The sequence below is a fragment of the Halichoerus grypus genome, chromosome 2, assembly GCF_964656455.1.
Source record: "Halichoerus grypus chromosome 2, mHalGry1.hap1.1, whole genome shotgun sequence".
Classification (NCBI taxonomy): Eukaryota; Metazoa; Chordata; class Mammalia; order Carnivora; family Phocidae; genus Halichoerus; species Halichoerus grypus.
The window spans coordinates 170,326,858-170,342,669 of NC_135713.1; the positions used below are offsets into that span (position 1 = coordinate 170,326,858).

At 45.1% G+C, this 15,812-nt stretch overlaps 1 protein-coding gene across 2 annotated transcripts in view; it reads right to left on the reverse strand.

The window, feature by feature from the left end:
- The window catches only part of ASIC2 (acid sensing ion channel subunit 2), a 1,112,496-nt gene that overhangs the window by 197,993 nt on the left and 898,691 nt on the right, over positions 1 to 15,812 (reverse strand). The window lies entirely within an intron of this gene.

The window sequence follows — 15,812 nt, forward strand, 5'->3', positions numbered from 1 at the left end:
TTCCCTTCATTCTCCTAATGTCCTCCATGTTATTCCTTATGTTCCACAAATGACTTTCTCTGCTTGACTTATTTCACTTAGCCTAATCTCCTCCAGTCCCATCCATGTTGATGTAAAAGTTGGGTGTTCATCCTTTCTGATAGCTGAGTAATATTCCATTGTATATATGGACCACATCTTCTTTATCCGTTCATCTGTTGAAGGGCATCTCGGTTCTTTCCACAGATTGGCTATTGCGGACATTGCTGCTATGAACATTGGGGTGCATATGGCCCTTCTTTTCACTACATCTGTGTCTTTGGGGTAAATACCAGTAGTGCAATTGCTGGGTCATAGGGTAGCTCTATTTTTAAAATTTTGAGGAACGTCCACACTGTGTTCCAAAGTGGCTGTACCAACTTGCATTCCCACCAACAGTGTAAGAGGGTTCCCCTTTCTCCACAACCTCTCCAACATTTGTTGTTTCTTTCCCTGTCCATTTTTGCCATTCTAACTGGTGTAAGGTGGTATCTCAGTGTAGTTTTGATTTGGATTTCCCTGATGGCTAATGATGAACATTTTTTCATGTGTCTGTTAGCCATTTGTATGTCTTCTTCAGAGAAGTGTCTTTTCATATCTTCTGCCCACTTATGACTTGATTAATTGTTTTTTGGGTGTTGAGTTTGAGAAGTTCTTTACAGATTTTGGATACCAGCCTTTTATCTATAGTGTCATTTGCAAATATCTTCTCCCATTCTGTGGGTTGCCTCTTTGTTTTGTTGACTGTTTCCTTTGCTGTGCAGAAGCTTTTTATCTTGATGAAGTCCTAAAAGTTCGTTTTTGCTTTTGTTTCACTAGCTTTTGGAGATGTATCTTGAAAGAAGTTGTGCCCGATGTCGAAGAGGTTACTGCCTATGTTCTGGATTTTGATGGATTCCTGTCTCACATTGAGGTCTCGCATCCATTTTGAGTTTATCTTTGTGTATAGTGTTAGAGAAGACACAAAAAGATGGAAAAATATTCCATGCTCATGGATCGGAAGAATAAACATTGTTTATTCTTTACTCCTCTTACACCAAAGTTCTGCTGTGACTGTGGTTCTGTTTCACTACCTTCAAAACAGATCCAGAATCTGACTCCTTCTCACCACCCACCACTGTGGGCTAAGCCTTGGACTCTGAGAAACAAACAGGGTTTTAGCTGCTCACCTGGAGCAGCTTTGTCTATGCTACCCAGAGCAATCTATACCTTCAATGCCATCCCGATCAAAATTCCAATGACATTTTACAAAGTACTGGAACAAACAATCCTAAAATTTGTATGGAATCAGAAAAGGCCCCGAATCGCCAAGGAGATGTTGAAAAAGAAAAACAAAGCTGGGGGCATCACGTTGCCCGATTTCAAGCTATATTACAAAGCTGTGATCACCAAGACAGCATGGTACTGGCACAAAAACAGACATATAGACCAATGGAACAGAATAGAGAACCCAGATATGGACCTTCAACTCTATGGTCAAATAATCTTTGACAAAGCAGGAAAAAACATGCAATGGAAAAAAGTCTCTTCAATAAATGGTGCTGGGAAAATTGGACAGCCACATGCAGAAGAATGAAACTCGACCATTCTCTAACACCATTCACAAAGGTAAACTCAAAGTGGATGAAAGACCTCAATGTGAGACAGGAATGTATCAAAATCCTAGAAGAGAACATTGGCAGTAACCTCTTTGACATCGGCCACAGCAACTTCTTTCGATACATCTCCAAAAGTTAGTGAAACAAAAGCAAATATGTTCTTCTGTTTTGTTTCTTAAATTCCACATATGAGTGAAATCATATGGTATTTGTCTTCCTTTAACTTATCTCGCTAAGCTCACTTCTATTGTTCTTTGTCTACCCTAGACAAACTCCCACCTCAAGGCTTTCACACTGATTGTTCCCTTTGCCCGGAGTTCTCCTTCCCTAGATCTATAGGGCTGGTTTCCTTACTTACTCCAGGCCTTTCTTCAACATCATCTTTTTAGGGAGGCCTTCTCTGGCCATCTTATTTAAACTTTCACTTGCCAACACATATTCTTGTTCCCTGATTTAGTTTTTCTTCTTTGCACATATTAGTCACTATACTATATCCTTTACTTATGTATCTTGTTTATTTTGTCTCCTCCAAGCAGCAAGAGCATGGATTTGGCTCTGTTTTGTTAATTATCATGTCCTCGGTACCTACAGTGGTGACTGGTCTGTGGTAGGTGTCCATTAAGCATTAGTTTGTTGAATCAATGAATGGCAGTTTTCTTCAGGGGAGAAGCCCATGGAGCTATGAGGATCCGTTCCACAGTGAGGGGCAAGTAGTCTGGGGCCATAGCAGCAATTACGAAGTGTTTTCACTAAGGCCCCACAGGGACAGTCATGGAGTCCTGTGCAGTGAGTTTTGGAAGAAGATAATGTGTTGTTTGGGGTTCACTGGGCTGTTGGAAGCAAGGATGGTTTTCTCTTTGGGGAATATTCTGAATAGGATTTCAGAGCAGGAGGAAATTACATGTGAGACACAGAGTACTGTGTAGGGCTCAGACACCTCACCACCCCAAGAGACTGTTTTCCCCTGTCTGGGTGCCCAGGGTGTGGTCAGCAGGTCAGTGCTCCCCCTCTGGGGGCCCTCTCGGTGGGGGAAGCAGGGCACCAGCTGAACCAGGCAGAAAATGTGAAGGGAGTTATGCACACAGATTCCCATTCCTCCATTGACTAGAATTAGGAAAACTATATTAGGGTATCAGAAAAAATGGGGTATGCATTTCCAGGGGAAGAAAATGTGACTTTAAGATATGATTGTGGGTTTTGTGATTTTCTTAGATGATGCAGTTATCTAAATTTCTCCTTCCAGTTGTATTTAGCTTAATTCTTGCATTCGGGGCTTATTCCCTGAGGTCTCTCCAGGAGAAGTAGCGCTTCAAATGTCAGAGAGAAGAAAAAGCAAAGGATAGCCCTTAGATCCCATGAGCAAGGGCGGCCCGTGGTGCCTGCTCTTATGAGCTCAGAACCTTCACAGACGCTAAGTCAGAGAACAAGAGAAGATCCAAAGATCCGGGAAAGACAGCTGTGAGGGAAAGCAGAGGACAGGGAGCTTGGAGGAGCAGCTTCTGACACCTGGAGCAGCTTTGTCCTGATGGCCACGGGTGGGGGAGGAGGCCTCGCCAGAATGGAGGAAGAGGGAAACCAAGCAGAACTCAGGGAACAGGAGAGAACATTTGGACGGGAACTGCCTGATCCAGGGCTGTGACTTCTGGCCTCCAGCTCCTTGTTATGATTGCCTCTGACTTGACCATGGCGGCAAAGGTCCTCTTATCTCTGTGCCCCCACAGCCTCCTCGTGACTTGGAGCTCCCTCAGTTAGGGGAGCACACTGTGTTAGGAATCGATGGTTCTCATGTCTGTTTTCTGCTCTCGGCTGGAAGCAGCATGATGGCGGGAAGCACATCAGTGAATTCGTATAGTCCCCAAAACACCTTAGCTCAGTGTTTGACACATACCGTGTCATATATATATGATGTGATATACATGTCACCTGACATACATGCGCATAGGCATATGTGTGCCTGGGTGTGTATCCACACACCTTGCTAAAGCACAGTTTTTCCGCTGTTCTGGGTAACAACATCTCTGATCCAGCCAGGCCCCAAGCTCCATCCTGGGTCCAGCCCACATGGCCAGAAGGTTAACCGGAGCTGCATGAAAAGAAACCAGACCTCTTTAGAATGATGTGGAGAAACTGTTTCCTTCTCTCCTCATTGCCCACCTCTGCCCTCTTGGGGAGTGCTGGGGTTGTGTCTGCCCCCCACCTCTCTTTAATTCCACCCCTTAGAGACAGTTGGCTCATTTGATTGGGGTCAGAGCTGACTTCCCTGGCCTCTTAACTCTGAGGGGTAGTAAAGTACTTCAGGGGCAGATGACAGGCTCCACCTTTGTTCTTTTTCAGGGGCCTGCCATGCACCATAGCACAGACCTGGGGACTCAGTCTTCTGTTCCCTGCTCACGCAGGCCGAGCACTCTAGGTGGGATCCAGGCTGCGAGTGCCCTATCATTCTTTTTGGGTGTGTGGGGCAGGCCAGTGTCTGGCTGGGTAGTGTTTTCATGGTCTGCTCGCCCCCAGGCAGGGTCCAAGGTCTAAGTACGTGGTGAAGGTTATTAGATCCTTATTTTAGCCTCAGGTAAACCATGTTCTCCAATCTGGTTCTTGCCAGAAAGCCCTGCCTTTTGGAAGTTATTAAGCATGAACCTCGCCTTGAATCAAATTGATATTTGGTTAGCATCTGGCTTGTAATCTTTGTCTCAGTTTTCTATTGGTCAGACCTGGAAGGGAGCAGCAGGAGCCTTGGGTCCCCTGGCCTCTGAGAGTTGGGCTTTGACAGGGACCCTGCAGTAAGTCATGTTCTCCCAAGACTGGAGATTATTTGGTCTTTTATCTCGTGAAATATTGAAGTCTTCCAGAAGAACTTAGCTTGTCACTTTTCTGGTCCGTCCCTGCCTGTCCTTCCCTTGTCCAGCTTTGGTCACTATGTCTTCGCTATAAGCAAGCTCAGCATTGTCCAGCCACTAAGTCAACGAGAGCCCAGCCTGGCAAAGTGTGAGGAGCCCCTTCATGCCTTCTGGGCAGGATGGGAAGATCAGCTGCTGTCATCCCTGGGGGTCAACCAGAGAGACAGTCTGCTGTGGATAGTCCTGGTATCTACTGCTCAACATTTATTCACCCTCTTGGTAACTAGTCCCCAGTTTCCCCCTTGGGAATCACCTTTCCCACCCACCCCATGTGCTTCAGATAAAGTAGACTCTACCTAGACTCCAAGGGTGGTGCCCATGGCCCAAACTAAGGCAACATTTAGTACCCTGGCCCAGTTGTTTCATAGATGAGCATGTCATCCAGGTCATGCCAATTACAGCCAATGAAACGCATGCACACACACACACACACACACATACACACTGTTGGTGGAGTGGACTTTCATTTCCATTTGACCTGAAGCTGGAAGGAGCAGAATTGGGAACTGCCAGTGACCATCATAATGACACAGTCTGGCCAAGAATGAAGCCAACATGGAGGAAGCAGAGTTGGAATGGACAGAGATAAACCTTATACTGGTGTCAGCATTTGATCCCTGGATTAAGCCAGGCCTGAAGGCTGATCAGTCTGCCTGGATGGACTAGTTGGTTATACGACACAATAAGCTCTCTAGTTTACTGAAGCACATTTGATTGGGGTTTTCTCACTTGCAGTCAAAAGTGTCCTTACTGATTCAGAGCCTTCTGTCCCCGCAGACTGCCCTTCAGGAACCTCTCTCTCTAGTCTTCACTCTATGGCCTTCACAGTTTTCTCTCTTCTCTCTTTCTCTCTATCTCAGTGGTTAGCAACTCGAGCTCCTGTTGGGAATGGAGCTTAGCTCCACAGACCAGATGCTCAGCCAGGCCCTCATCCTTGTGACTCATTCCTCTCAGCTCCCCTTAAGCCTGGCCTTGAGTATCCCTTGTATCTCCTGATCCTGAGCATAGCTCAGGAACCTACAAGCTCGTGCCTTGTGCCCCTTGGGATCTGCAATTCCCAAAATATATTCCGGGCAACACTGGTCCCATTGGATGCTCTTTTTGGAGATTAGGAAAAAGGATTTGCAATTTTAAAAAGTTGACAAAGCCCCATATTTTATATTCTTCTCTTGGAGATCTACAGGGACATTTGCTTATTAAAGGTTTTGATAAGTACTGCAGGGAAGATAAGTGTTTGACATATAATTTAGCACTTTGAAACATTTGACTACTGAACACATAGGTTTTTGGTCATAGGTATAACACCTACAACAACCTGAGAAACCTGTATTTTGGAAACCTTGACTAGAATTTGTAGAAGTCCGTTGGACCTGGCAATTTGTATGACCGGTCTCTTCCTGGAGGGGGCTGGCCCATCAGACCTGGCTGGGTTCTGACACTTCCACGCTGACCTGGTGATATTGGCATCATTTCTTCTCGCCAGAGCTCCCAAGCTGCTGCAGGGCTGGAGCCACACACGTGGTGGCATAGCAGTCCCATGCTGAGAGCAACAGGAGAAAATGAGATTGGGCTGACAATGTGTGTTCTTTCCTGGGCCACATGGACCCCCTGATACCCCATTCTGAGACCACAGTTCAGATTTGGAAACAAGAGGGTCTGCAATTACATGTAAACAGGGAGCTCAACACTAAACCATGATTGAGGTTTCAAACCAAAGCTCTCAGGGTCAGGATGGTAGACGAGTTTCCAGGAATTGGGGCCTGTAATGAAACCCGCCAGGGTCATAAAAATGCAGGATGGCCACAGGAGGCCTCCTGGAGGCTCAAACTTAGACGACAGGAAGAGAGCTAAATTTTGTTTTTTCTCTCTCTCTCAAAGCAGCGGCCTTGTACTTCCCAGGAAACAGAAATGCTTGCTTGGTATTGCCTCATAAATCCTTGTGACCTGTAAGGAGATAGAAGGGGCCAGGGGGCCCAGGCATGATTTGTTTTGGGATTGGGGGCAGGAGGGGAGACGGGAGGCATCTATGTGCCAGGCCTCATGCTAGCTGCTCCCCATTTACCATCCTTTATAAACTTTATACAATCCAAAGAGGTGAGTAGTGTTTATAATTTTCTGGAGAGGAAACTAAGCACCAGGAGGGTGAAGTTTTTTGCCTAATGGAGGTCCTGGGATTTGAACCCAAGTCTGCCAGCCACCCAAAGCTGTCCCAGGAAGGCATTTCTCACTGGTGTATTATGGTATGGAGACATTTCAGACTCAGTTAGTTGATCTTGAGGGGGGGTGTTTTCCCCTTTCTTCCCCTTGACAACCCTTCAGCTGTGTGTTCCAATCAAGATAGAATATCCGTCCATGGGTTCTAGTCTCTCTGACTGGGGGAGATGAAGATATGAGGGGATGCAAGTAAACTGGATCCAGGGTGAAGTTCCAGGTGACTCAGATACCTCCAGATTGGAGAAGCTACTTTCAAACTGACCCTGCTTATTATTAGAGATCAGTATTACCAGAGAGCTAGCAGGCTTGTTTGTCCCCAGAAAACATCAACATTTATTTATATATTTTTTTGGAATATCCCCAAACAGTCATTCCAGTGGGTGGTAGTGAAGAGCTCATTGGATTGGAAGCCAAGACATCGGGGATCCTAGTCCTGGCTCTGCCCCTTCCTGACAGCATGGCTCTCCTACCCTCTCACTGAGCCTCAGATTTCTCATCTGATAACTAGGTTTAATAATTCCTTCCCACTTTACTAGTGACAATAGCTGAGGCATTTGATTCAACTCAACCAGGATTGATTGATTGATTTTAAAAGGATATATTTATTTATTTGAGATAGAGAGAGAGAGAGAGAGAATGAATGGGAAGGGCAGAGGGAGACAGAATCTCAAGCAGACTTCCCACTAAGTGTGGGGCTCGACATGGGGCTTGATCTCACAATCTCGAGATCATGACCTGAGCTGAAACCAAAAGTCGGATGCTCGACCGACCATGCCACCCAACCGCCCCCCAACCAGGATTTATTAAGCACTAACTATATGCCAGGCACTCTACTTGGTCTAAGCAGAAAAGCTTACAAAAGTGGGTCATGGATGATCCCCATCCTCAAGTGATTCATGTAGTGCAAAGAGGATGGACGGAGGTGGTGAAAGGTGGTTTACATTTCAGTAGTATTCTAGAGCATTGTCATTCATTACTTCATTGAAAACATACGGTGGCTGTCTGAAGCAAGCAGAGCAAATATTCTTACTCTCATTTGACAGATGGAGACTAAGAAAATTAAGTGACTTGCTGAGTGGTGATTATAATCCCTAAAGTCTGCCCACAATTCATTTGCACAGGGCTTTCAAATCCGTCATCGTGGCATGTCACTGAATCTTCAAAAAGTCCTGTGTGCTAGAATTTATGAGTGTTAGACTTGTATTAAAGGTGAGAAAAGAGGCAGGTCCAGAGTGTCAGCTCCTGGAGAGGAAGAACCAGATCATCTTGATTCGTATGTCCTCAGACAAAGCATGGTATCTGGCAATGGAAGCCAACTTGCATACTCAAGAGCAGAAACACTAATAACCCAATTACAAAATGGCTAAGGACTTGAACAGACATTTCTCCAAAGATGTGCAAATGGCAAAGAGACATATGAAAAAATGCCCAACATGACTAATCATCAGGGAAATGCAAATCAAAACCACAATGAGATGTCACCTCACAGTTGTCAGGATGGCTAGTAGTATCGAAAAAATGAAAGGCAGCAAGTATTGGTGAGGACACGGAGAAACTGGAATCCTTGCAATTGTTGGTAGGAATGTAAAATGGCGCAGCTGCTATGGAAAACAGTATGGAGGTTCCTCAAAATATTAAAACATAGAACCACCATATGATCCAGCAATCTCATTTCTGGGCATTTATCAGAAAGAATTGAAATCAGGATCTGAAACAGAGATCTGCACTCCCATATTCACTGTAGCATTATTCACAATAGCCAAGCTGTGCAAACAACCTAAGCGTCCACTGACAGAGGAAGGGATAAAGAAGATGTGCTTTGCACATACCACTGTATACTCTTCATTCAGCCTTAAAAAAGAAGGAAACTCTGCCATGTACAACAGCATGGATGAACCTTGAGGACGTTATGCTAAGTGAAGTAAGTCAAGTCACAGGAAGACAAATACTGCTCTAAAATAGTCAAGTTCATGGAATGAAAGAGCGGAATGGTGCCTGGGGGTGGGGGGTAGATGGGGAGTTATGAGTCACAGGGCATAAAGTTTCAGTTAAGCAAGTTGAATAAACTCTAGAGATCTGCTGTACAACATGGTACCTATGGTCAACAGTTCTGTATTGTACACTCCAAAATTTGTAAGTGGATCTCATGTTGTCTTCTTACCACAATGACATAAAATAAAAAATAGACAAAACTAAGTGCTTAAAAAAATGTGGCTCCTAGCGGATACTTCTGGTCTACTGCCCATGTTCCCTTGGACTTAAAAATTTTATTGTGGGATAGCCATATCTTCAGCTACTAGTGCCTGCATTTCTTTGCCTGAGGGCTTTCTTTCTCTGACCATACACAAGGCAGGGGAGGAGTGCCAGAAAGTTAATGCTCCCTGGGAGCTGCCCTCAACCAGACTGTCAGTTAATTGGGACATAAATACCCCCATTCCCTCACCCTTCAGGTGAGATAACTCTGAGGTTCATGTTCTACCCCAGCTCCCAGAGTTCCCTTTGGGATTAAGATCCAATTGACCGTGGGGCTAACTTACTCAATAATGCACTTGTTTTGGTTACTTTCTTTCCCTGTCTCACTTCCTACTTCCCTATCAGTGTTCTCTGGGATCATCTCCCAGATAAACTACGTATCTTTTTTTCACGGTCTGCTTCTATGGGAACCAGACTAAGATTGGGTTCACTAGCAGTTTATGGAGTGAGTGAGTGAGTGAATGGACATGAGAGGATGGACCCCATCTCTAATCCCTGCCCTAGAACTTACAGTGGGCCTTGATGTGTTCATTTAATGGGAACTGGGGTGGGCTCGGGGAGGGGCTGCATCTTGCTAGCAGGTGTTGGTGGGAAGAAGCAGAGAAAATATGCTATAGATCCTGTGCTAAAGCTGAGGTCAGGAATGTGATCCCTAGCTGGGTAATTGGTCTATGAGAAGCCCAGGATTCTCTTGCTTAGTTCCCTTCCCTTGGCTGCCCAGTTGTCTTGGAACAACTGAAGCCAAACTCCTTACTCAGGACTTGCCATGCTCTCCAACACATCCCAGACCTTTTGCCTTCACCGGGGTGTTCCAGCCTTACATGTTCTGTTTCTTGAACACGTAGAGTGCACCCTTCCTTCCCTTGGGTCACCTTTATTCTTGTTGGCACTTTGTCTGGAATGATCATTCCCCCAGAGATTTGCCCGACTCACATTTCCTTTTCCTTTGGGTTTCAGCTTCAAAGAGGACTCCTTTGGTCTTTTCTGACCAACCAACTTAGTATCTTCTTATTATAACATCTCATTCTATTTCACCATGAAACTCATATCTGTGGAAAATTTATTATTATTCTTAAGGAATTTTCTATATAAAATGCAGGTTCTATGAGACACCTTGTTTGTTTTGTTCACTGCTTCAGCCTCAGCACTTGGAGCAGGAGCTGGTGCATAGTAGGTGATCAATAAATATTTATTAGTGAATGAATGAATGGTTAACTAATGAGAAGATGGTGGTGGGCAGAGATCTGGAAGAATTCTGGAGTGTGAGGGTCAGTGCCTTTGGCTGCATTTTAATGCCCTGGTGAAAACTTATTTGGACCAGCTAGCTGTCTTTACAAGACTGTATGAGATAGAGAGGGGTAATGTGAATGGCTCAGGATGACTCAGGTAAGAGTAGGAGATTCAGAACCTGAACCTGGGCTCCTGATCATGAACCCTGTGCTTTTGGTCCCTCATCCTGTAGACATCAACTAAGGGTCGCTCAAAATGCTTGAAACAAGACCTTCTGATCATGTAGCTTTGTCTTCTACCACATCACATAGATAGAGGGTATTATTCTTGTTGCTGTGACATTTAAAACTTTATTTAGAAATTGTCCCAGTTTTATCTTTTGCCGGCTTGTGAGAAAATATATAGGTCGGCCATACAAATAATTTGCCCTTGAAAACATGTCATATAAAAAAGAATGTCACCACCCCCTTCCCCTTAAAGCCTCCAGACCCTAGTTTTTTCAACTTCAGCACTACTGACATTTTAAGTTGGATCATTCTTCGTGGTGGGGGCTGTCCCATGATTTTAGGATGTTTTGCAGCATCCCTGGCCTCTATCCAAGAGCTCCTTCCAGTTATGACCACTGAAAATGTTTCCAGACACTGTCAGTTGTCCCCTGGGGACAAAAGTGCCCTTATTTAAGAACCACCACCCGAGGTATAAGAAGAATATACTATGTCTATTTTTTTGCTTGAGATTGTGTCCCTAGCGCCTGGCCCATGTTAAGTGCCCCATAAATATTTGTTGGAAGAAAGGATGAATAAATGAGTGACTACGTGAGTGAATGAATGTATGAATCCAGCCCATGTCCCTAGACTGAGCTCGCCGAATCCCCTGACCTCAGCAGCTCTCTACTCCCTGCACTCCCTTCCCCTTCTCCTTGACATCCCATTGTCGGCCAGTCTCATCGGCCAATCAGAGCCAGCTCCAGTAGAGGATTTCCATCTGCCTTCCCATAAACTACCTCCAAATAGGCAGCAGCTCCCGAGCTGGTCTGTCTCAGTCTAGTGTGCAGAATCCAGAAACTTCTTAAACCCCAGGTGAAGCAGGGAGAAGAGGCAGAACACAAGAGTGCATGCAACAGATACCCCCATTCCTCGGGCATCACTCCCACCCTTTAGGATCCAACCCAAGATGCTGAAGCAGAGGAAGTTGCTGAGCTGCCATTTTCCCTATCCCTCCCTACCCCCCAACCCCATATTTCTCTATCTTGCAGACACGGGCAGAGCAAACATCCATCAGGGAACATTACACTGTATAATGAGGCAACTGCATTCAGATCCCAAATAAGAAAATGGAAGCTTCTATTAGGCTTTAAGCTGCTCAAGTTCACTCAGCCTCTGCTGATGAAAATATGAGCAGTGTCTGAGGCTGAGCTTGCTCCCCCCCGTGCTCTGGTAAATATCTAAGGATCTCCAGATTCCTTTCTGCCTTCTAAACTGTGTGCATCACTTCTGACATTTATGAGTTATCCATGATGCCTGCAAGATTAAGCCACCACGAAAACTCTCCATCTGCACTCACTTCCACACCCCCTCCCCAACCGGGGCTGAGCTGGAAACTCTTAGACTGTTACAGCTCATCCCATATGGGTGAAATTTGAGGCCAACTGCAGACCTTTTAGGGTATAGCCCTCCCCCTCTGACGGCACCCCTATTTGCACCACACAGGCCTGGCTGAGTGAGACTTCTTGCTACTGGGGGATGTGAGGGCTGAAAAAGAAGAAGGAGACTGGCTCTGCCCTCCAAGGAAAGGGCCTCCTCACCATTTATTGAGCAGCTACTGTGTGCTCTGTACATGCCCTCAGTAGAAAACTATGGGTTGGTGCCTTTGTTTCACGGTTGAGAAACACGTGTGCTTTGAGTCATAGAACCTCCGTGGGGATGTGACCAGCAACAGATGACCAGGAATGACAGACATGTAATGACATAACTGTATGCTCCAGGTATGATAGGGAACTGCTACATAAAGGTGCAAGCACTGTCCTGCATGCAAGTAGAGAAAGGATGAATTCACGTGAGGGACGGAACAAGTCTGGGGTGAAAAACAAATATGATTTTCATTGCTGGAAAATGGGGAGGTCCCTGGGCAGAAGGATAGTTGTGCAAAAGCGTGGAAGTGCATGACTTTCCTCAGAGGAAGGGTGAGTGAAGAGCGCTGCGGGCAGAGGGAGGTGTGTGCGAGTGGGCAGCTGTGGGCGGGGCCAGTTCAGCAGTGCCCACCACTCGCCCTACCCAGCACGGTATTCAACAAAGTCAAGCTGGTAGCTTGAAATCAGCCATGGTGTGAACATTTACACCATGGAAGTGGGCAATCAGATCTATTTTCCCCCTGAAGACCAGCTGTTAAATATTGAGTCTCTCACACTGAGGACTGGGGGACATAACCTCCAAGGTGACTCCGGGGACCCAAGTCTTAGAAAACAGCAGGTTGCCGATGCTGTTGATGAGGATGAAGGCTCCAGGAAGGTGAGCCAAAGGCTGAATACTGAGACCTGTAGTTCAGAAAACCAGAGGTGACTGCTTTTCTTTCCCCCCACGGGGTGGAAATGTCCCTCTAAGGAGAAGAAAACATCCCTTTAAATGAAATGAAACAAAATCGGGGGTGGAGCAAGATGGCGGAGGAGTAGGAGACCTGGATTTCATCTGGTCTCAGGAATTCAGCTGGATAAGGATCAAACCATTCTGAACACCTACAAACTCAACAGATCAAAGAAAAGAATAGCAACAACTCTCTGAACAAAAAAGCGACCACTTTCTGGAAGGTAGGACATGTGGAGAAGTGAATCTGAGGCAATATTCGGGAGGATAGACGGCGGGGAAGGGGCCTCCGTCGGCCGCTTCTGGCAAGTGATAGAGCCGCGGAGCACAAAATCAGAACTTTTAGAAGTCTGCTCCACTGAGGGACGTCGCTCCAGTGGCTAAGCAGGGGGTGGAACCCTCGTGGGACAGTGTGGTCTCAGAACCGTCGGGGTCACAGAAAGACCGGGGGTGCCTGAGTGTGGCAGAGCTCCCAGGTATCGGAGCGGGGAAGCTGGCTGCAGAGACAGAGTCGAGGCGTGGGCTCTCAGATCGGGGTTGCCATAAACCGTGATCTGCAGCACAGTCAGGCCACTGCTCTTCCATCAGGGACCCAACAAGCGGCAGATCCGGGGAGACTCACCTTCCTTCCCCAGGAGGAGCGGTGTGGGAGCGCACGGCAGGGATCTGCTGGGTTTGGAGACTCCACATGGGGTCGGGTGCCAGAGATAGAAACGCTCAGTCACAGGCCGGGTGAGCATGGACTCTGGCCGGAGACCGGGGAGACGGGAGTAACTGACTGCTTTTCTCTGGGGGCTCACTGAGGAGCGGGGCCCTGAGTTCTCAGCTCCTCCAGGGTGGAGATTGAGAGGCCGCCATTTTCACTCTCAGCCTCCAAAGCAGTATGGAAAGCTTGCAGGGAACAAAAGCTCCTGAGAGCAAACCTGAGCAGATTACTTAGCCCGGACCGGGCAGGGGCGGGGCAATTCCACCTCTGGCAAAGACATTTGGGAACCACAGCAATAGGCCCCTACCCCAGAAGATCAGCGAGAACAGCCAGCCAAGACCAAGTTTACCCATCAATGAGAACGGCAGAACTCCAGGGCTAGGGGAATACTGAACATAGAATCCACGGCTTTTCCCCCATGATTCTTTAGTCTTTCAAAGTTAATTTTTTTTAACTGTCTTTTTTTTGAATATTTCTTTTTCCCTTTTTCAACCAATCAATCAATCAATCAATCCCTTTTTTAAAAAACATTTTTATTTTTCATTTTTAGAGTCATATTCTATCCCTTCATAGTAGTTACCCATATTTTTGGCATATATATATAAGTTGCTCTCTCTTTAAAATTTTGAGATAGTTTCTTCTAACAGATCAAAATATACCCTAAATCTCTAGTGGATGGTTTTCTTCTACTCTCTTGCCTGACCACATTCTCTCCTTTTTTTTCTTTCTTTTTTTAATCCTCTTCTTTCTTTTTTCAAACAACTTCTTATCAATTCCTTTTATAAAATTTTTTATAATTTTCATCTTTACAGTCATATTCCATCCCTTCATCATATCAACCCTTATTTTTGTGCATATATAATTTTTTTCTTTCTTTAAAATTTTGGGAGGCACTTTCTTCTAACAGACCAAAATACACCCAAAATCTAGTGTGTGGCACTGATCTATGCACCAGCCTGATCATATTTGATCATATCTGTTTTGTTTTGTTTTGTTCTGTTTTTGTTTGTTTTTATCTTTATCTTTTTCTTTTTTCTCTCTTTCCCTTTCTTTTCCCCCAGCTTCAGGTCTTTTCTGATTTGTTTAGAGTATATTGTCTGGGGACGTTGTTACCCTGTTAGCATTTTGTTCTCTCGTTAATCTATTCTCCTCTGGACAAAATGACAAGACGGAAAAAATCACCTCAACAAAAAGAACAAGAGGTAGGGACCTACTCAATAAGGACATTAGTACAATGTCGGATCTAGAGTTCAGAATCATCACTTTAAAGATACTAGCTGGGCTTGAAAAAAGCATGGAAGTTATTAGAGAAACCCTTTCTGGAGAAATAAAAGAACTAAAATCTAACCAAGTTGAAATCAAAAAGGCTATTAATGAGGTGCAATCAAATATGGGGGCGCTAACTGCTAGGATAAGTGAGGCAGAAGAGAAAATCAGTGATATAGAAGACCAAATGATGGAAAATAAAGAAGCTGAGAAAAAGAGAGATGAACAACTACTGGATCACGAGGGCAGAATTCGAGAGATAAGCGATACCATAAGACAAAACAACATTAGAATAATTGGGATCCCAGAAGAAGAAAGAGAGAGAGGGGCAGAAGGTATATTGGAGCAAATTATAGCAGAGAACTTCCCTAATTTGGGGAAGGAAACAGGCATCAAAATCCAGGAAGCACAGAGAACCCCCTCTCAAAATCAATAAAAATAGGTCAACACCCCGACATCTAATAGTAAAACTTACGAGTCTCAGAGACAAAGAGAAAATCCTGAAAGCAGCTTGGGAGAAGAGATATGTAACCTACAATGGTAGAAACATTAGATTGGCAACAGACCTATCCACAGAAACCTGGCATGATATATTCAGAGCACTAAATGAGAAAAATATGCAGCCAAGAATACTATATCCAGCTAGGCTGTCATTGAAAATAGAAGGAGAGATAAAAAGCTTCCAGGACAGACAAAAACTAAAGGAATTTGCAAACACGAAACCAGCCCTACAAGAAATCTTGAAAGGGGTCCTCTAAGCAAACAGAGAGCCTAAAAGCAACATAGACCAGAAAGGAACACAGATAATATACAGTAACAGTCACCTTACAGGCAATACAATGGCACTAAATTCCTATCTTTCAATAGTTACCCTGAATGTAAATGGGCTAAATGCCCCAATCAAAAGACACAGGCTATCAGATTGGATTAAAAAACAAGACCCATCGATATGCTGTCTGCAAGAGACTCATTTTAGAACCAAAGACACCCCCAGATTGAAAGTAAGCAGGTGGAAAACCATTTACCATGCTAATGGACACCAAAAGAAAGGTGG